Consider the following 21,976-nt stretch of genomic DNA (forward strand, 5'->3'; position numbering starts at 1 on the left):
GTAAGCCTGCCTCCCCTGGGAAGGTGGGTGTGGGCTGCACTTAACCGGAGCCACTTCAAACAGCTCTTTCCCCAGCGAGTGAGGAGAGAGGGAGGGGCAGTGCTTTAATACAGGGCTCCGAGGTATGCCTCTGTAAGCCCTGTGTGTGCTAGCCGCCCTTTAGTGGGCACCATCCCTCCTCCAGGCCGGCCACCCTGCTGGGGACCAGTTCCAGGCAGGAGAGCCTCTGCAGGAGAGCCCCAGCGGGCCGATCCGTGCCTCGCCGGTGGGGGGCGCTCTCGTGGGAACCGTCGGACGCCGGGGGCAGGACCGGGTAGGGCGGGGACCCGGCCCCTCCGCCCCCTCGGCGCCACCCCTCGCTCCGCCAAACTTTCCTCGGGCTCCGGGCGTGTAGCAGCTGCGGGTGAGAGGAGGCGCGCCGCGGCCAGCCCGTCTTATCCTCCACTGCTCCCGGCCGGAGCACAGCACCCGGGCGCCTCGTCGCGCACGGCCCCGAGGGCATGCAGCAGCCGCAGGGGCCCCCGCTCCCGGGCTCGGCGGCGGGCGAGCGGTGAGTGCGGGCGCCGGGCGCAGGGAGGGTTCCCGGAGCCAGGGCGGCCGGAGCGCGCTTGGGGAGGCCGAGGCGCACCTCTGCAGGGCCGGGCACGCGGCTTTTCGGGTTTGCCTGGCGTCCACCCGGGGCCCCGAACCCACTCCAAGCACCTGGGACAGGACTCCAGGTGGCGCATCTTGCCCGCCCCTACTTTTCTTTCTTCGGGGTAAAAAGCAACCGGGATGCAGGATCCGCGTTGCTTGTGCTGTGGGCTGGTGGCCTGGGCGCCGGGAGCGCGGCGCAGGATCCGCTCTGCCTTGGCACAGGTGTTGCTTTTCTAGGCCCGGCCTCACAGCCCTTGATGGTGAACTGAGGGTCTCCCGTGGAGCCCAGGAATTTGCGATTTAACCTCTTTCAGCCACGGGTTACGCCCGGTTCGACTGTGTGTCAGGCTAAAGCTGGACGTCTGCAAGGCATAAAGATCGTGCAATAGTTACTATTAACAAACTGGTAACACTGTGTGTGGCGGGGGGGCCGCTTGGTGAGTGAATGAAGGCCCCCCTCACCAACGGAAGACAAACGTGCTTTGTTCTCTGGCAGTGTTACTTTATTGCTTTCCCTGAGCAAGTTGTGACTACCCAAAATTGCTTACAAGTTTCTCAACTTGTAATTGGAGTAGTGACTGTGAATATTGGCAAACAAATTAGTCTTATTAAGGTAATCATTAAAACGGGCCTCAAAAGCAATTTTTAACCGAGTAATTTCCACAAAATGTGGCCCCGTCATTTGTTATTGTCATTGCAACACATTTCTCCATCCTCACTCCTTTGCTGCCCAGAGTATTACCTGGTCTTGGAATGTTAACTTTAGAAGCTAAGGGCCACTTGGCTTCTCATGGTTCCTACTTTTGTTTTGTTTGTTTTAATAAGTCGGATAGTAGAGTAAATGTCAGCAAAAAACAGATGATCTCTTTACCAGCCGGTTATTAGTCTATGCATGGCATGGCATGGCATCAATGCATGGACTTTTCTGTTGTTAAGGAGAGTGGTTGGACTTTGCAGTGAACTATCGGTTTTCACGAACTCTGCTTTCCTTGACACTTGCAACCCAGTTCTGTGTGGTCTGAGTCCAGTGAGTAGGATTTTTTTCAACTAGAAGTTATATATTTAGAAACACACACCTTTGGCTCTGTTAACATCATGCTTGTCTAAACAAACAGGACCATTCTAAAAAGACCAGCGGACAGATCCTGCCAGTGAGGTTTACGTACTTGAGATAAGCTTCCAGAGTTGGCCTCTGGGGCGTGGAGACTGCATGGAGCTAGTGTTGTGCCCTAGGACATGTTAGATCTGGACCTCGAAGCAGCTGGCCATAACGTCTATTGATTGTCACTACCGTGTAACTAGGAAAGTAGATCATTTGGGCACATTTTTTCTTGTTTTCTTTTTTCATCTTTTGCATTTATAACTTTGTAGGCTTTTTTAATTTAAATTTTTTAATCTTGATTTTTGCGTGCGTGAGGGAGAGAGCGAGCGAGCAAGCACAGGCAGGAGAGGAGCAGAGAAGGAGCCACAGAATCTGAAGCAGGTTCCAGGCTCCCAGCTATCGGCACAGAGCCCGACGTGGGGCTTGAACCCACAAACCGCGAGATCATGACCTGAGTCGAGGTCGGACACTCAACTGACTGAGCCACCCAGGCACCCCAAAACATTGTAGCTTTGATTTAACTATAAGTAGCACATCCTCTTTTCTAAATCTGACAAATTTATACACCAACTACCAGCCCCTGTATATTAAACCAGATCTATTTTAGGTATCTGCTCCTTGTGCAGGGTGTTTGCTAGGACAGATCTGCATATGTTTTCTATGAGTGAAGACTGATATCAGAAAACGTAAGAATACATGATTATGTTCTTCAGAACCTATCTGAGCACCTACAACATGTTGATGCTTTCCTTCATTTTTCCAAACCCCACACATAGGGGGACAAATGCACACCCAGCAGTGTAGCCAGTGTAGTCAGGCAGCAATCAAAAGCTTGCACACATACCCAAGGCTGGCTGCTTTGCCCCCAAGGTTTCCATCTTTTTGATGAGGGGGAGAAATCCACTGTAACTTAAGTCCAACCTCATTTCTTTGGGGTGGGGCAGGGGGAATCGCTGTAACTCAAATGGGAATTACTGTAACTCAAATTACCTATTAGCCATTCTCCCTGGAGTGTACATTAGTTCAGAATGCTTTCTGGCCTGTGATTATACCCAACAGAGTGGTTGAGCCTGATTGCAAGCTTCTAGATGGCAGAGCCGGGGCCCAAGGCATTATTAATGTGGTGTAGGGAAAAGAGTGCCGTCAGACCAGCCTTTGTTCCAGGCCAGGCTTTGTGACCTTGGATACTTGCTTCACTTCTCTAAGCCTTAATTTCCTTGCCCGTAAAAATGAAGATTATGTCCACCTCCAAAAACTAGAAAAGAAGGCACTCAGCAGAGTGCCTGATGCACAGAAAGTACTCTTTAAATGCTGGGTGCCATCTTTTCCTCCAAGGCAAATATTAAAATGTTGATATTTGTCTAGACATGGGTGCAAATGTATGTTGTTTGGACGAGAGTGCAAACACAGATTCCCAAGCTGTAGGAGACTTAGAGATGTTCCACCCACTTTCCTTGGTTGCTCTCTTCCCTCCATCATTCCTCCTGCAGGCACTGAGCCTCCTCTTGGGCCTTGCTGATCCTTTGTTCCTCATCCTGGATTCTGGATGTCCGTAGGGAGTGGCCCGGAACTTGGTCCTGCCGTGGATGGGAGAGGTGGAAGTGAGGGGGTTGGGTGCTGTCTGCAGAAGCCCTAAGAGTTTACTGAGAGGCAGCTGGAGGACAGGGGTTTGGGTTCTAGTCCCAGCCCCACTTTGTGAGGTCTTGTAACCTTGAATAAATCACCTGTCACCCTTGAGTCACTTTTTCCATTTACACAACAGGTATAATAATTCCTTTTCTACCTGCATGCCTGTGTTGTGGGGTGCCATTAAGTCATCTCTGAAAGAGCTTTGCACCCTGCGAGGACCACATAAACGTTGGAATTAAAGAGTCGGGGCCCCCAGCTGTGGGACACCCCAGTCAGGCTGCATGGGGGTGGTAGGGTCTCCCTGTGGGTGCTGGGTGTGCTGAGCGCTCTCTGCTGCCGACCCTCCAGAGCCCTCCCTCTTGCCCTCCCGTGTCAAATGAGACTTCAAGGAGGAAATCCCGCCAGAGGTTGCAAAACTGTGCTATGGGGAACATGGATTTCAGGACTGAGATGACCTCACGCTGTGTGATCGAAGGCACGGGGCAAAGTTCCGAAGAAGCAGTAATTACCTCTTAGAATTACCTGTTCGGTCTGCTCATCTCAGTTCTTAGTCAACAAAAACAGAGCTAGCCAACCAGCTGGTGAGTCAGAAGAGTGTGGTGATGCAGTTGCCGGACATTGAATTGGGGTGCCTGGTGCCATCCTCACTGACATGTGCCTTTTTGCTAACTTGGGTCTGTACAGTTCCCCGTGCAAAGCACTAACCAACTCCAGGCATTTCCACTTCGCAAGCAATTATTTAATCCATTCTGAAAGATGTATTGCACTCTGCCCGATCTGCCTGGCGAGCCAGGGCAGGAGTGCCCAGTGAGAGGAGGGTCCTGATTTCCTGGGTTGTGCCTTTGCCTCTTCATTCCTGAGGCTGATGTCCTCCTCCTTATTCCTCTTCTCCCTTGATCTGCTGGCCCTGCCTTGGCAGTGACTCACCCTCTTCCTCCTGTCCTGTCTGCTTAGTTCTTTGAACTCCTCCCTCGCCTCTGACCCCTGCCTGACATCACCCAGCTCCCATGGACCTTGCCTCCTCTCCTTAGGTGTCAGTCATCCATGCACGTTAGGCTGGGCCACACTAGGTGTCACTCTGGGAAACAACCTGCCCAGTACAGCCTGCCCCACCCCTTTCTAAACATGTCATCACCTAGTCCTGTGTCTTTATATTCTCCAGGATATTAGGCTGGAGGGGCTGCTGGCTCTGGCCTCAATTTAGCCTGTGCAGATTCTGTGATGATATCAGGATGGCCTGGCCACCGGTTTGCCCCAAGGCCCTCCAAACCGATAAGCAATCAAAACAGAAGTAGTGTGCTTGCTTTGTAAATGAAACTTTGAGGCCTCCTTGGTCTCCTGTTTACAGATAAGCTGCCCCAAAGCCCCTCCTCTGCAGAAATTCTGGAGCTGCCCTCAGATCGACTCTGATCAGCTAAGTCAAGGGTGGGCAGTGGAGTCTGTCAGAGGCATTCAGTCTCCGAAAAGACCTAAAGAAAGCTGAGGTTAAGCCCTTGCAGGTACCTGGTTATGGAAGACCAAAACAAGAGATGAGTTAATGAACTCACTGACTCGCATGGCCTCTGCCCTGGTTGATTTTTAAGAGGTTAGTCCTCCGAATGGGGGTCCTTTCCCTGGACTGAATTGCCACATGGGTCTGGCAAAAGAAAATAAGTAGAATCATTTCCTATATCCCCGTGGCGTTTGGATTAGTCAGGGTTCTCCAAAGAAACAGAACCAATCGAATATAAATAGATGTATGTGAGGATGTTTATTATAGGAATTGGCTGCTAGGGTCCTAGAGGCTGAAAAGTCCCATAATGTGCCATCTGCAGTCCAGAGAACCAGGAAAGCTGGTCGTGTAATTCGTCTGAGTCTGGAGGCCTGAGAATCAGAAGCGCTGATGTCCAGAGACAGGAGAAGATGTCAGCCTGGTTCAAGCAACAGAGCACATTCCCCCTTCTTCCATCAATGGAGGATGACATCTACTCACATTGAGTGAGGGTGATCTTAGTTCACTGATTCAAGTGAACACCCTCAGGGACACCCCCAGATAATATTTTATCAGCCACCGGTGCATCCCTTAACCCAGTTATGTGGACACGCAAAATTAATCCTTGTAACACCAAATCAGGAAATTGATCTTGGTACAACTCTACCATCCAGTCTACAGAGCCCACCCCTATGCTTTCAGCCGTCCCCCAGATCACTCTTTTCTTGCTGTATCTAGGATCCACATTACATGTATTTGCTGTATCTCCTCTAGAATAGTTCCTCAGACTTAGTCTGTTCCTAAGGTCCTTGCATATGTACAGGTCTTACATGATTCTTCAGCGGGGTCTAGCAGGTGTTTCTTCAGAACCAGACTCAGGTCATGTGACCTTGGCAGGACTCTGCTCTTCTTGGTGCACCACATTAGAAGGGACATGGTATTGGGGGCACCTGGGTGGCTTAGTCAGTTAAGCATATGACTTCGGCTCAGGTCATGACTCATGGTTTGTGGGTTCAAGCCCTACATTAGGCTCTGTGCTGATGGTACAGAACCTGCTTGGGATTCTGTCTCTCTCTCTCTCTCTCTCTCACTCTCTCTCTCTCTCTCTCTCTGTTCTTCCCTGCTCATTCTCTTTCTCTGCTTCTCAAAAATAAATAAATGTAAAAAAAAAAAAAGAAGAAGAAGAAGAAGGTACACCATGTCGAATGTCCCACTGCTGGAATATTGGCCTTAAGCACCTGGTTATGTTGGTGTCTGTCCGCTCTCCTCACCTTAGATTCACCACTTTTTCCTTTGAAATTTATTGGTGTTAGTGGAGAGGCACTCTGAGGTTCTGTTACTAGACTGTTCCTCATTAAACCTCCACCTACAGCTTTACCATTCATCGATGACTTCTGCCTGAATCAGCCACCTCTGTGCAGGTTGCCACATGGTGATTCTGTCTTTCTGTCACTCCTTCTACATTTATTCATTGACCTTATGAGGAAGAATCTTCTTTCTCCCTCGTGTATGTATTTGTTTATATTAGGAAGTATTCATGGATTCCTTTTGTATCCAAAATGTTGAAGTCTGTTACTGTCATTGTGTATTTTGATGCTCAGATTGTCCTCATGTGGGCAGTGGAAGCCGCTCTGAGCTGGCTCCTATGTCCTTTTGATATCCCCCTTGGTCTTTGAGCATTTTAAAATGTTCTAGTACCACGTGATTCCAGGCTTAACTTTGTACTTTCCTTGACCTAATTGGTCTCCCTTTTGATAAGGAATGGTATTTAGAAACCAAGATATGGAAGGTTGAAGTGCCCATTGTTACTGGAGTGTCATTGTTTGTGACCTCTCAGATGGAGCTGGGAAATATATGTATATACGTACGCACACATACACATTCGTAAATTTTTCTACCTTAGGCCATATGTTATAAAATCAGGAATTCATAACAAATACCTCCATTGCCAATCCAACACCCAGGGATATTTCTATTTTTACCCTTTTATATCTTTGTACATATATTCTCTGGCAGTTAGAAGCTTGTGTCTAGCTTCTACTGAAGCTTATCTTCATTATTTTCACTTATATTTTACTTATGTTTACAGTATTTTACTCATAGCTGTCAGTGTCCCAACCACAAAGGCCATCCTGCCGCCTCTGCGCCGGACCCTCTCGCCACTGCCTCTTGTCCTTGGCTGCCAGGCCTGCTCACCCGTGCACCTAAGCAGCTTTGTCATCAGCCTCCAGACCCTTTGCTCACCAGTCTCTGTTGCTCCCTAACACATGGCCCATGCCTTGGTGCAACTCCCCAGACTGTCTCTCATCCTAGTGCATTCTCCCTCCCAAGCTGACCCTCAGTTCTGGGGAAGGGAAAGAGAAAGCAAAGGAAGAGAAAAGAAGAGGGGATGCAAAGAAAGCAAAGACCGAAAGAGTATAAACTAAGCCTTTGATGCGTATTGACAAACTGCACTCCCCAAAAATTCTCATCAGTTTGTTAAGGAGATGCCGTTTTCCTATTACACTTCTGGCTCTCATCTCAGCCTTTAGATTAGGGTTTCCCATCCTTGGTACTGCCAGCATTTTGGCTGTATAACTCTTCATTGTGGAGGCTGTCCTGTACCTTGTAGCCCGTGTAGCAGCACCCCCAGTTGTGTCCATCATATAAATGTCTCCAGATTCTGGGAGACGTCCTAGGGCAGGGGTGTATGGAGGATCAGCCCTGGGGAGGCGCCCACTGCTCTAGATTATGAGCTTCCTGAGGGCATTTAGCCTCTTTTTTTTCTTTTTAAATAATTTTCAGGTTTTTTTTTTTGAGAGAGAGAACGAGTACCTGTGAGTGGGGGAGGGGCAGAGAGAGAGAGAGAGAGAGAGAGAGAGAGAGAGAGAGAGGGAGGGAGGGAGGGAGGGAGGGGGAGGGAGGGAGAGAGAATCTTAAGCAGGATCCACACCCAGCACAGAGCCCAGTATGGGGCTTGATGTCACAAACCATGGGATCATGACCTGAGCTGAAATCAAGAGTCAGATGCTTAACTGACTGAGCCACCCAGGCACCCCCATTTGATATCCTTACTATACATGTTTATTTATATATATATATGCCTTTCTCCTGCATATAATGAACACTGAGGAAATGTTAACTGGATAGGGAGGAGAGGAACCAGTGGTTGGGTAGAATTCACCATGACAGGTCCAGTGGAACTTCTCTATTACATGTTTGTACCTCTCCATGTCTGCAAATTCCATGAATATCTAACAGAGGGAAAAGAAAAGGAACGTCCACAGTGCTAGGTCATTACTAGTCTTTCTCAGTTAATTTGTAGTCTAACTTCTTATAAGTCAGAGGATTGAATTCTGTGGTCTAGTTCAACTGGTGGAGTATGTTGTGTTGACGGGGAAAGTACAATGCTTTAGGAGAACGTGTTTCTTAAGTTACATAGTTTAGTGTGTAAACCCAGTTGCTTATTTTTCTGAACTTTCTCTAAACCAGGCAAACTGACTGATCATTGCTATTTTCTGTTATGTGTTCTTCTGTCATTTTCATTTGATTGTATGGACTTTTTCCCCCATAAACATTTGTCAAAACTTCAGAGCTATGCTTACACACTTTATTGATGTTTATCATAATCATATTATATTTCTTCTAGAATCAGTAACTGTTTGCAAAAGTCATTAATGTCATTATGGAGAACAAATCAGCATATTTCATTTCTCACGGGGGCATAGAATTAAGACCGAAAAAGTGCTCCAGTAGTCAGTGTGGCCTGAGAGCCCTGGGCCGGAAGGGTGAGCGCTGGTGAGAGTGAATCAATCTTCCCCAGGTTTAGTTTTCTTCTCTGGAACGTGGAGAATGCCACACTGCCCGTCTCACCATGGAATCAAATGGCAAGAGATGCAAACTCACTTTGAACATTGTTCAGGTATGTCAGTGAATGTGTATTGATGGATTATTCAAAGATCCAGACAGAATGGTCCAGAGGAAGCATGGCAATATAATTAGAATGTTTCAACAAACTGGCTAAACTCCTCTGACACATATTCATCTAGATGTTTTCAGTGGGACTGACTCTAGAGAGGAAGAGGAGAGGAAGTCTTGGCTTTGGGGTTGTTATGCGGTTACCCACCCAGGCTGAGGGGGGGGTTCCTCCTCTGGGCTCCCCTTCCCACTGATCTCTGTTGAGATCCTCCACTTCTCCCCCTATTGGGAACAGGCTTGCCTTGAAGTTTTCTGGACCTGCAAGTGGGCTGAGGTGTTTACATTGGCTATTTCATTCACTTTGTCCTAATTACCCAGTAACCCAACAAGTTAGAGCTTGTCTCCGCTTTACAACAGAGGAAATTGAGGCTCAAAAAGGTTAAATCTGCCAGCAGTCTTAGAAAGCAGATATTGTTATGATCCCTATTTTACAGATGAAGAAATGATGAAGGCACAGAGAGGTTAATTAACCTGCTGGTGAACAAGGCTTCAGACTCAGGCCATGTAGCTCCAGGCCATGCTCCTTTATGTGACTATTTAGTTTCCCCAACACCATTTGTGGAAGAGAATGTTTTTTCCCCATTGTGTATTCTTGGCACCCTTATTTAAGATCAGTTGACCATACATGCATGGATTCATTTCTGGGCTCTATTTTGTTCTGTTGGTGTAGATGTCCATCGTTTTGTCAGCACCATACTGTTTTGATTACTATAGCTTGGTAATATTTTTTGAAATCAGAAAGTATGTAGCCTCCAAATTTGTTCTTCTTTCTCAGGATTGTGTTGGTTATTTTAGGATTAAGATTAAAATAAAAAATGCCATTGAGATTTTGATAGGGATAGTTCTGAGTCTTTAAATCACTTTGAATAGTATGGACATTTTGATAACACTGAGGCTTCCTTACCATGAACATTGCATGTCTTTCCATTTATTTGTGTCTCCTTTAATTTCTTGTATTGATGTTTTGTACTTTTCAGTATATAAATCTTTTACCTCTTTGGTTAAGTTTATTACTCAGTATTTTACTCTTTTTGATGTTGTAAATGGGATTGTTTTCTTAACTTCCTTTTCAAAATTGTTCATTGTTAGTGTATAGAAAGGGAATTGGTTTTTGTATGTTAATTTTATATCCTGCAGTTTTCTGAATTCACTTATTAGTCCTGACATGGTTTGTTTTTGTGTGTGTGTGCAGCCTTTAGGATTTTCTGTGTATAAGACTTTATTATCTGTGAATGGACACAATTTTACTCCTCCTTTTCCCATGCCTTTTATAACTTTGTCTTGCCTCATTGTCCAGGCTGGGACATCCAGTACTATGTTGAGTAGAAGTGGCCAGAGGCTACTCGTCTTGTTCCTGAGCTTAGAGGAAAGGCTCTCAGTTTCTCACTGCTGAGTGTGATGTTTGCTACGGGAGCCACGCTCTTTGTCCGCTCTGCTCACCTGCTAGGGTTTGAGCCCAGACCTGAAGTCTGTGTGCTTTTACCACACCGTGGTGTCTCTGCCTTCCCTCCTACCCCTCCTTCTCCATTCCTGCCTCCCTGCTCTGTCTCAGGCAGCAGCAGAAGGAAGTGGTGGTGCTTGAAGCTTAGTCTCTGTGGCACTGGGCCCATTCTCAGGCGGGGAGAACTCCATTCATGGCCTGTAGTTATTTTAGGGTAGTTATAGGAAGACTTTGTCATTACTCTTTGTTAAATTGAGGTGTTAGAGCACAAAGAGTTAAACTTCCAGAATGTGGTTTTCTATTCCATTGATTTTGTTAGACATTTGAGTTATCTAACTTTCTTAGGAAGTACTGTTTGCCAAGTTATTACCTCCTATGTGCTAAGCATCCTGCTAATCACTTTGTAAACATTGCTTTAATTTAATCCTTCGCCAACCCCAAACAGTCATTGTAGTTGAGGTGCCATTTTTATAGAGAAAGGAAAAGGCTCTGGCTGCATCCGCAGTGTGCCAGGTTGAGCCATTGCTGAGTGTGACAAGTCTACATCGGACTCAGGTTCAGCTGATGCCGGACCTTCTGCTCCTTCCCCATTATTCCCCGGTCCCTCCTATGTGTCATGGCCTGCCATGCTGTCCTTGAAAGGGTTTAGTTTACCAGACTCCATCAGTGTGGCCTTTTCTTCTTTAATCTCTGTTTTATATACTTGTGTTTTATGTTCCTTTCTTTCTTTTTTTAATTTTTTTAATGTTTTTTTATTTATTTTTGAGAGACAGAGACCGTGTGAGCAGGGGAGGGTCAGAGAGAGAGGGAGACACAGAATCTGAAGCAGGCTCCAGGCTCTGAGCTAGCTGTCAGCACAGAGCCCAACACGGGGTTCGAACCCACGGACCGTGAGATCATGACCCTAGCCGAAGCTGGATGCTTAACCGACTGACCCACCCAGGCGCCCCTGTTCCTTTCTTTCTTTCTTCTGACTGACTAACATCTGCTATGTGATGGAGGAGGAGAAACGAGAAAACCACCTAAAAATAAAACAAGCTCCCATTGAGAAGAGGCAGAGACAGCAGCAGTCACAGTTGCATAAAAATAATGAAGTCGTACTGGGCAGAAACTAAAACTTGTCTGCTCTGGCAGCGGGGTAGTTCACAGGTGGTCCCTGCTTCTGCTCTCCAGGCGAGGCCTCCCAACAACCCTGACTTTGACTTTGTTTCTTGTGAAGTTTCTTTCTTGTCCACCTGAGGCCGTATGTGAAATGGGAGTGGGAGAGCATGTTCCTTGGGGAAGAGTGACCAGGGGCCTTTCCAGGCCCAGCTATGGCTTCCATGGCAATATAACACCTTAAAAAGTTCCTAGGCTTTCTGGTCTGTTCCATCCACCAGTTACCACATCTACTTGGTTCTTGACCGAGTTCTTTTTTTTTTTGGATTTTTTTTTTTAAATTATTTATTTATTTATTTATTTATTTTTTACTTTATAAAGTTTCATATTTTTTTTAACATATGCAATTATTTTCCATCCTTTACAATACAGTAGTTGCAATGACACTCAAAACAGAAAAGCAAAGTAAAAAAATCAAAACACCAACTTCTGTTTCATGTAATTAGACTTATACAGAAATTAGAAGGTTAAGTAACAACCGAGTTCTTAAGCTTGCCTTATTTCCCACCTTCTGTGCTTGGCTCACCTGTCTTCCCTCTTCGTTGGTCTCTACCTTGAGATCCTCTAAAACATGGGCATGGGCAGGAAGGTGCACCTTTAGTCTGACTTGTACTGTAGGTCTGTCTTTCTTTGATTTGGTGGAGCTTCTTATCGAGAGGCCTTTAAGAAAGGCTCTGAGAGTGATACTATCTTCTGCTCTCTGGGGTCACAGAAGCAGTTAACTTCTCTCATCTCCCAGTTTCCAGATGCTGTCCATTCCTTTACACCCTTGCTCACAATCTTGCAGACAATTCTTGCCTGAGCTCATCTCTTTCCTGTAATGCTTTGCAAAAAGCTGTAGGGAAGGAACAACCCATGCAAGTTCATGTTCTATTTCATTCTAGCACTTTCACCCAGAGCTGCAGGCTTCTTGGGCAGAGTTCCCAACACACAGTGCCTTGAAGAAGACAGAAGTTTATTTTTCTCTCTTGTTGGCAGGCCTGAGGTGAGTGGTTAGGGTTTAAAGGGTCCCTTTCCTCTTGTTTTCCCATCCACTAGGACAATGCTTCTCAAACTCTTTGCTTAAAGACTGGCTTTCTTTCTTTCCAATACAGCAAAAGCCAATAGTTGTGTTTTATTAAGCCACTGATCATGCACTTTGTATTTCACAGTAATGTCAAAGTGCTGTAAACATTTCCAAGTGTTTATTTATAATTTCTGTACTTAACTCCTTATTGATAGAAACTTGTCCATGGACTCTGTTGAATCATGCTTCTCTAAGGCTTTGCCCTGGTCTGAATGCTTAATGCTGAATCACAGACCTGTCTGTGTTCCAATTTACAGGAAAGTGAAAGAGCACTTAGTTTTAGGGCTAACCTGGAAGTAGCATACTTCATTTATGTTCACAGTCTGTTGCGAGAACTTAGTCATGTGGCCACCATAGCTGCAAGGAGGCTGAGGAATGGAGTTAGTTACAGTTGGAAAACAACTTAGCAGTTCCAGCCATAGAACGTAAACTGAATAATGATACAAGGTAATAATCATAATAATCATGGGGTGTGTAGTGGCTCAGTGGGTTGAGCAGCCAACTGTTGATTTTGTCTCAGGTCATACCAGGATTCTGGGATCGAGCCCATATCAGGCTCTGTGCTGGGCACGGAGCCTGCTTGAGCAGGCTCACTTGCTTGCACGTGCGCTCTTGCTCGCTCTCTCTCTCTCTCTCTCTCTCACTTCCTTTCACTTCCTCTGCCCCTCTCCTCCACTCATGCTCTCTCTCTCTCAAATAAGAAATTTTAAAAAATGAAATAAAGTCATGCGAGAAGTCTCACGGCAGTATACAGTTATGGGCAGATAAGCTAGAAGAATGGGCTCAGTGTCCTACCACACAGAACAGGACTTCTTAGAAATGGAGTCTAGGGTCCTGCCAGTCCTTCTTTGCAGCCTGAGGGGCAGAAGTTAATAAGGGGAAGATCACTGGAGAAGAGGCTGAAAAGCATTCTCGGGGCAGGGAGGGGGGGTGGTAGCTCAGCCAGCAAATACTCAGGTTTGCAGCCGAGTTAGAATCCCCAAGGCTGTGCCCCGAGTGCTGGAGCAGGGCAGATTGAGAGCCCAGAGCACTGCAGTGGTCGGGGCCCAGTGGGGCGTCAGGGAAAGGTGGCTCTATCGGTCTGCCCTGAGCCTCAGCAGAACACCCGAGAGAGAGAGAACATACAAGGTCCTGGCCAGTGCGAATGGGACAAAGTCTGTCTGATTCCAGACGTTTCGGCCAAATGGTGTATGTTGCACCGTAGACGCCTCGTGAGGCCTGAGACCTCCGTCATTCCAGCTCCCTGCGTTAACGACCTGCTGTTTGAGTGCACAGCTTTATTTCTACTGTGATCCATTGTCTCCAAGGAAGTTGAGAGTTCCAGCCTACGCACGTGCTGTCCTCATGGCAACTTTCTTCGTGCTTATCTTGAAGGTGGTTTGGGAGCTAAGAAAGAGAAAGAGGGTGTGAGAGGCCTCAGGGCTTGAGACCGTGACTCAGGAGTCATCCACATAGAGAAGATCACTTAGGTAGTAGTAGTTCTGATGGGAGAAAGTTTAAAGGGACAAGAAGGGGAGGCAAAGGACAAGTCTAGGAGTATGTATACTGCAGGGCTGATGGAGAAATAGGGGGCAGAGATCCGGAGGGCCAGGAGAAAACACCAGGAAGGAACAGAGTCACAGAGGCTCAGGTGGGGAGTTTCAAGAAGGGAATCAACTATTTGTCAACTTCTACCGTGATCCAAAGGGAAAGAGGACTTTTATTTTGTGCTGATTAAAAGCAAATAACTTGTTTGTGTTTCAAAGAACAGGAACATAGGATACCAGCTCTGCTCCCAGCAGGTTTGGAAGTGATGTTAAGACAAATACATTGTAATAAAGTGTGTTGAAGGCCATCGAAGAGGTACCTGGTATTTCTCAGCCAAATTTCTTGGGAGAATACCTATACTTTCTTTTTCACTCCTGTATCACCCAAGCATTAATCAACACAATGTGATCAAGTTTTCACCTCTTCTGCTTCCCACCAGCTAATGAAACTGACCAGTACATGAACCAAACATTAAAAAAAAAATTAATATTTATTTATTTGAGAGAGAGACAGAGACAGAGAGAGACAGAACATGATTGGGGGATGGGCAGAAAGAGAGGGAGACTCAGAATCCGAAGCAGGCTCCAGGCTCTGAGCTGTCAACACAGATCCTCATGTGGGGCTCGAACTCACCACAAAATCATGACCTGAGACCTGAACCACTCAAGCGCTCCAGTGGACCAAACATTTGTTGTGTATCTACTCCACGCCCCTCTCTTGTGCATCAGTTGCATGAAGGTAAGTAAGAAACTGTTGTAGCCCTTGAGAAGCTCACTGTCTGGTGGGAAAGGTGGACTCTGGGGTAGAGGACACTTCTACAGTGGGACCTCAGGAGTCCTTCCCCACACTGGCTAAAAGAGAGTCTGAATCTAGCGAATAAGAAGTCAGTTCAGGAAAATCAGTGTGTATGCATAGGAAGGTTGCAGTACTATCAATTTGCCTTAAGTGCCAGAAGCAAGGATTGCCTCTCATCTCCCCCAGGCATGTTTGTATTTGTTTTTGAGGGAGCAGGGCAAGAGTGGAGGTGAAGGATGCTAGAATAAGATGAAGCTAGTGTTGGTATAGGGATGACTCAGTGCTTTGAGCCTCCAAGCTTCTTTGTCTGTTCGGGGACTATGTTAAGCTGGTGTCCCCAGAGTCTAAAGATCGTCAGGGACTCCTGGGTAGTTCAGCTGGTTAAGCGCCCAAGTTTGGCTCAGGTCATGGTCTCCCAGTTTGTGAGTTCAAGCCTGGCATTGGGCTCTAAGCTTATAGCTGGGAGCCTGGAGCCTGCTTTGGATTCTCTGTGTGTGTGTGTGTGTGTGTGTGTCTGTCTGTCTCTCTCTGTCTCTCTCCTGCTTGCACCCCTCCACCCCCCATTCTCTTTTTCCCTCTCTCAAAACTAAGCATAAAGGTCGTCTGCCAGTGTAGCATCTCCACCAAGGCTGCAGGCTGGAGAGCTTCCGGGAGGGCAGCACTTGCCAGGATGGCCCACAGCTGGCCCTGTCTTGGGAGGATGGATCCGTGGTGCCCGCTGACGTGCAGCCTTGTCGTGTGTCTGCATTGCCTCAGGCCGCCGTGCCCCCATGGCTCAGGTTGTCACTACCCTCCCCGCCCTCTTCACAGGCACTGTAAGGAAGACTCTGTTGATCCCTTCTCTGTAGCATCTGGTTTCAAATCTGGCTAATCCTTAGGCCCAACTCCACTCTAAATCCGTGTCATTTGTCTCCATGGTGTATAAGCCCAGCAACACAGGTAGAATTGGGACCCATCCTGGATTATGCTGAAGGGCATCCATGAGGTAGACTCCAGTATACTGGGATCTCCTGGGATCCAGTGCCATCACTGTATTTTATAGAACCCCTGTCGCCATGGGTAAATCACTTACCATGTGTAGAGAAACTTAGTAGGGTTCCAGTGCATGTCATGGGACCCGAGGGCATCCACAGACTTGTGATGCTGGTCCACGCCCTTGGGAGTATGATTTATTCCTCTTTCCTTCTCTGGGAGTTGTTTATTGTATTCACCACTAAGAAATGTTAATATGTACTAAATATTACTAAAAGATTTAAGAACATAGTTAACATATGAAAACCTTGAAAATAACACTTTTTATTGTATTACGATGTCCCGGAAATGACACCGGTCTTATCAGTGTTCCACAAGAAACAGCTGATACAGTCACACTGGTGATGGGAACATGGGAGAGGGTCACTTGGTGACTGGCACAGGGCAAAGGTCAAGGGAACCAACAAGAGATGGTGCGGTGCCAGCCGAGAGCTGGAAGCGGCAAGGAGCAGTTAACCCTCCTCAACCTGAAGGGCAAGGGGAGGGCGAGGCTGCCTGCCAGCAGCCATCCAGGCCAGGCCATCAGCCCGGCTGGGAGGGAGCGGGGAGCACCCGTGTCTCAGCCTCTGCCTTCTCTCTCCTCATGGTCTCTTGCTGAGTCTCTCTCGATGGCAGCAGCTGGAGGGCAGGGGGCCTGCAGGCCCCCTTCAGTCCTGCAGGGTGAAGAGCGCAAGGAGAAGGCTGGAGAGGGGGTTAGAGGGGCCACCTTTGTGCTCTCTGACTCCCAGACCGGCACAGGGCCGGAGTGGGAGGCCAGATGGGGAGGGTGGGGGACTCCCGCTTTAGTGATGGTGCTGCTCCCTGCCCAGGGCGTGGAATCCCTGCCGGAGGCCCTCTGGCCGGTTCCTTGAGCAGTAGCAGTGCTCTCTTTAGCACCTCCAAGGACTTGGGGCGCCTGGGTGGCTCAGTCTGCTAAGTGTCTGACTCTGGCTCAGGTCACAATCTTACAGTTCCTGAGTTCAAGGCTTGTGTTGGGCTCCGTGCTGACAGCTCAGAGTCCAGAGCCTGCTTCAGAGTCTGCATCGCTCGCTCTCTCTCTCTCCCCTAGCCCACCAGCACTCTGTCTCTCTCAAAAACATTAAAAAAATTTTTTTTTAAAGAACCTCTGAAGCCTTGATTAAAACAACTCTTTTCTACTGTAGCCACATGCTTTGAAAATATGATTTTCCTTTCCATACAGTTTTAGGATTCAGCCAGGTACTAACCTTGGCGGGTGCGGTCTTCCGAAGCACAGAAGGGCCACACTGCAGATCACTAGGAACCCATCACTGGTAACAGTGGGGGGATATTTGGAACAAACTGTGTGAAGCAAGAGACTCTTGAAGATCCTTTTTAGGGGGCACTCAGTTGAACATCCGACTTCGGCTCGAGTCATGATCTCACACTCCGTGTGTTTGAGCCCTGCCTCGGGCTCTGTGCTGACAGCTCAGAGCCTGGAGCCTGTTTCAGATTCTGTGTCTCTCGCTCTCTCTGCCCCTCCCCTAATCATGCTCTGTCTCTCAAAAATAAGTTTTTTAAAAAAATGTTAAAATTTTTTTAAAAAAAGATCCTTTTTAGGACTGGAGGCAGGGGACAGGGTCATGAAAAGGAATGAGCAAGGGAATACAGTGTTGTGGTTAGATTGAGACAAATGGTTTGGACCAAAATTTTGTCTGTTGTGGGTTTTACATCTAAAGAAACCTAATTTTCTTCTCGTGGAAAGTCTTTGCTGTAAGCAGGAACATTGAAGTTTCTCAAAATATATTTTCACAGTGACAGAGCTCTTTGTACAAGAATATCTCTTGTAGCTATAAATGTCCATGCATTAAATTATGGCACTTTCCTCCTCCAAACAGCAAAGCATGTGATTACACAATGGCCTACAGATTATTTGCTGTGTGATAGAACCTACATTCTATTATGTGTAAACATTTATTTTAAGCATTGTGATTAGCATCTTTACTTTTAAGAGGGTCAGAGGACAAACCATGTCTGTCATCTTTCTAGTCTCGAGAATTCGACGACCCTACAGTTGCGTCCTAGATTAAGCAAACACAATTAAACATTTACATTCTATTTGGACAAGTGAAGTCGGGGAATCTGCTGATCATATCCAATGCACGTCTCACTTCTTTGGTTTCGTTCTGCATGTTTTCCAGTTTGCGTTCCTGTTTAGTCAAGAGGTTTAGGACAGACTTCAGTTATCAGCAACATCTGGAGAACAATACATTTGCTCACGGTTGTTTAGTAAACAAGTCATAGGCTAGAAGCAGCGTGTATATATCGTGGCCTCTTATAAATCCACCCACTCGATGGCAAGAGAGACCACGAGAGCAGGGGTGGAACCAGCTGCCCTACAGCAGACGGCCCTCCTCACCTAAAAGGCTCAGAGACGTGCAGTGGCACAGTGACATGTTTATTCTGCCAAACCCCAGCTGCAGCTGTCCCCCGCGGTCACCGCCGCTGGGCTGAGTACGACCCACCAGAGGCACGGGAGTTTGTCATTTCCCAAATGCACCCCGTGTGTGCCTGCCGCTCCTCTGTGTGGCCGCTGCCTGGGAACTTTACTACACCCACAGAGGCACCGGGTGCATCGCGGAGACCTCGTTGAATGGAGATGGAGGGTCTAAATCCAGCAGTTTTGTATGCCCGACTCTCCTGTGCCTCCTTAACAGCTGCTCAGTTACAGACTGTATCCATTTAAATGGAATCTCAAACAAATTGCTTCTCCTCTGTGTTTCACCCAAACAGAGTACAGTAACTGTTTATGAAACATGAGCTTTATTTTTCTTGAAATTACTGAAGTACAGTGAAGTTGATAACCTCCTCTCTGCCCTCTTTTTTTTTTTTACATTTATTTTATTTTTTAAATGTGAGTGCTTCCTTTTAATTTTTGTTTTTAATGTTTTTTTTTTTTTTTTGAGAGATAGAGCACGGGCAGGGGAGGGGCAGAGAGAGAGGGAGACACAGAATCTAAACCAGGCGCCAGAGCTGTCAGCACAGAGCCTCACATGGGGCTTGACCCCATCAACCGCGAGATCATGACCTGAGCTGAAGTTGAACGCTTAACCCACTGAAGCATCCAGGCATCCCTTTTTGTATTTACAGAAAAATTGAGCAGACAGTGTAGAGTTCCCATGTTAGACTTCTACTCTTGCCCAGTTTCTTCTGTTATTTGCATCTTCATCAATGTGGTACATTGGTTACAATTAGTGAACTGATGTGGATATGGTATTATTAGGTAAAGTCCATGTTTTATTCAGATTTTCTTAGTTTTTACCTAATGTCCTTTTTCTATTCTAGGATCCAAACCACATATTATATTTAGATGTTATGTCTCCTTAGGTTCCTCTTAACTGTGATAGTTTCTCCTTATTTTTCTTGATGTTGACAGTTTTTCAGGAGTCCTGATCAGGAATTTTGCAGAAGGTCACCTGGTTGGGATTTGTCTGAGAGTTTTCTCATGATGAACTGTGGTTGTGGGTTTGGGAAACAATAAAGTGCCATTCTTAACATATATCAAGATTACAGATTGGCAGCATCACTTATCACTGTGGTGGTTGACCTTGACCACCTCTGTAAAGTCATTTGTCAAGCCTCTCCAGTGAAAAGTGACTCCCCCCACCCACCCCCTGCTCTTTCCCTACTGCCCTCTGGGAGGAGTTACGTTCCCCTCTTTTAGAGTAGAATGTCTGTATAATTTATTTGGAATTCTGCTGGGAAACTTATCTCTTCTTTCTCATTTGTTATTTTATTCTGTCACTTACTTACATCAGTATGCCTTAAGAGTGTTTGTTTTGGGGCACCGGGGTGGCTCAGTCGGATGAGCCTCTGACTTCGGCTCAGGTCATGATTTCATGTTCGTGGGTTGAGCCCCACATCAGGCTCTGTGCTGACACCTCGGGAGCCTGGAGCCTACTTCTGATTCTGTGTTTCTCCCTCTCCCTGCCCCTCCCCCTCTCATGCTCTGTCTCTCTGTCTCAGGAATAAATAAAACAATTAAAAAAAATTTTTTAAACCAAAAAGTTGGTTTATAGTCCAATGCTGTTTTATTTTGTCGCCCAAATTGTTCTAGGTTTGGCCATTGGGTTGCCCTCTCTTTTGAAGTTATGTTCAAAGAGGAGTCCTCCTAGTTTCTGATACACACAAGAGAGAGGTCTCAATTGTGGGACTGCCCTTCAGACCACCCTGTTCAAGGATGGCAAACTCTATTTCTCACACCTCCCAACTGTTAGGGCTTGGAGCCAAGTCCATGGAGGGAAATGAGAGAGTTGTGAGATCCAAATTAAAGGGTATACAGAAGAAGAAAGTAATAATGCTCAGATCAGGCAAACAGTTGGGAGCATATGGACCTGTGTGCACAAGGATTGCATTTAGTTCTACATTTAACAAGTGTTTTACTGAGTGCCTACTGTGTGCTGGGCACTGTTCCAGGTACTGGGGGTGCACCCTAACAACACAACGTCCTGACTTCCTTCGTGTGGGAGGTAGACCCTAACCCCAGTAGATAGTGATAAGTAGTGAGAATGGCTGCAAAGAATGAAACAGGACAGAAGGCCCACGCACAGCAGGATGGCGTGAGATGCTCCTTTAGAGTGTGCGGGGGAGGGCTCTCTGCTGCAGTGACATTTGAGCAGGAATGAAGTGGGGGAAATGAGCCTGTGCATATGCGGGGGAAGAGGCTTCTGGGCAGAGGGAATAGCCTGTCCAAAGGCTTTGAAACTAATGGCTAAAATGAACCTCGGGGATCATATGTGGACTTAAATCTCCCATGCTGTCCTGATTTTACCATTAACATGAATTATTAAAAAGATTTCAGTGAGCAAACGTGATTGCTTATGCAGAAGTGGTCTCTTTTCTGGCCATTAGCACAGCAGCTGACCTAACCTCCAACTCCCATCTGGCTGGAGTTTCCAGAGGGGAGCAGACTATTGCACATTCGCAGGCCATAGGAAGAGGAAATACGCACAGCACCCACTGACCTCGCTCAGGATGCACCCTGATGGAGTCCCAGGAGAAAGAGGGGGAGCGTTACTGAACACTGGCTAAGGGGCCAGCAGCACCACGTCTTGTAAGATGTAGCTAGAAATAAAAGCTGCTTGAGTGGTTTTCAGATGTCTTAATTTTCATAATTGTTTCCACATTATGGGCTAGCTGAACATTTTTTCAGAGAATCAAGTTTGGGAGAGTCTAAATGAAAGCTTTGCTCATGAAGTTTTCATTTGGATTCCACATATAGACTTTCTAAGCCATCATTTTATGAAGTCTTAAATTACTGAAGTTTCAAGTTGTGGTAATAGCTCCAAAGTTTAACATCTTTTGTTTGAGGGTCAGAACTAGCCAAATCCTTTAAACGTTTGGTATAAAAAAGAAGAAAAGGCGGGGGGGGGGGGAGGAAAAAAAAACAGCTTGGGATTTGGCAGAATTAAAGTTCAGCAACATTAGTCTTGAAATTGACCATATTGTGTAGCCTACTTACCATAAAATTTGAAAACATATTTTCAGAAAAGTTCCTTTTCTGTGTGTCTCAGGGCTGTTAAAGCAAAACAAAGAAACCCAGGCTATTTATAATGCCCAATTTTTTTTTTTTAATAGTACAGGACAGTCTTTGAATGTGTTTTGATTGGATCGTTCTGTTTTGGTAATTCTATAGTTATTGGAAGTAGGAATGTAGTTCTTTAGTGTTTTGTTTGCCCATGGGGACAAAGTGTAGTGTTGTCCATAAGCATGTGGCCCTCAGAACACAGCTGCCTAAGCAGAAAGTCTCCTCTTGCTCGTTGTGTGACCTTAGGGAAGGGTGCGTTAATTTCCTCATCTGCCAGATGGCTATGGTAATAGTATCGACATCCCCGTTGTGAGGATTAAATGAGTTGACCCATCAGGCACAAAGTAATCACTCAAATATTAGCAATTAGCAATCATAATAATGATGTGGCGATATTGAGTAACTAACCCAAGAGCACGGTTAAGTGAAGCAGTTCTCTAAGTAACTTATTTAGTGCATGAAATGTAAGCAACGGTGTTTAATTGAACCTTTCATGTTAGTGGTGGAAGAGAGTATATAGGACAGAGATGCATTCGTTTCTCCCACAAATGCTGATGCCATAGACGTGGTCAGAATTGCAAGATCCCTGCTCTACTGGAGCAGAACAGTCTAGTGGTGGGAGATGGACAGTAAGTGCA

General features: G+C 46.4%; 1 protein-coding gene across 1 annotated transcript in view; it reads left to right on the top strand.

The window, feature by feature from the left end:
* Positions 1 to 414: 414 nt before the first annotated feature.
* Positions 415 to 21,976, top strand: part of LPAR3 (lysophosphatidic acid receptor 3) — a 76,671-nt gene continuing 55,109 nt past the window's right edge. The window contains exon 1 of the mRNA XM_029948119.1: positions 415 to 550. The gene's annotated coding sequence lies outside the window, so the exon portion shown is untranslated. The remainder of the gene's footprint in view (positions 551 to 21,976) is intronic.

This window comes from Suricata suricatta, chromosome 8 (assembly GCF_006229205.1).
Source record: "Suricata suricatta isolate VVHF042 chromosome 8, meerkat_22Aug2017_6uvM2_HiC, whole genome shotgun sequence".
In the NCBI taxonomy this organism is placed as follows: Eukaryota; Metazoa; Chordata; class Mammalia; order Carnivora; family Herpestidae; genus Suricata; species Suricata suricatta.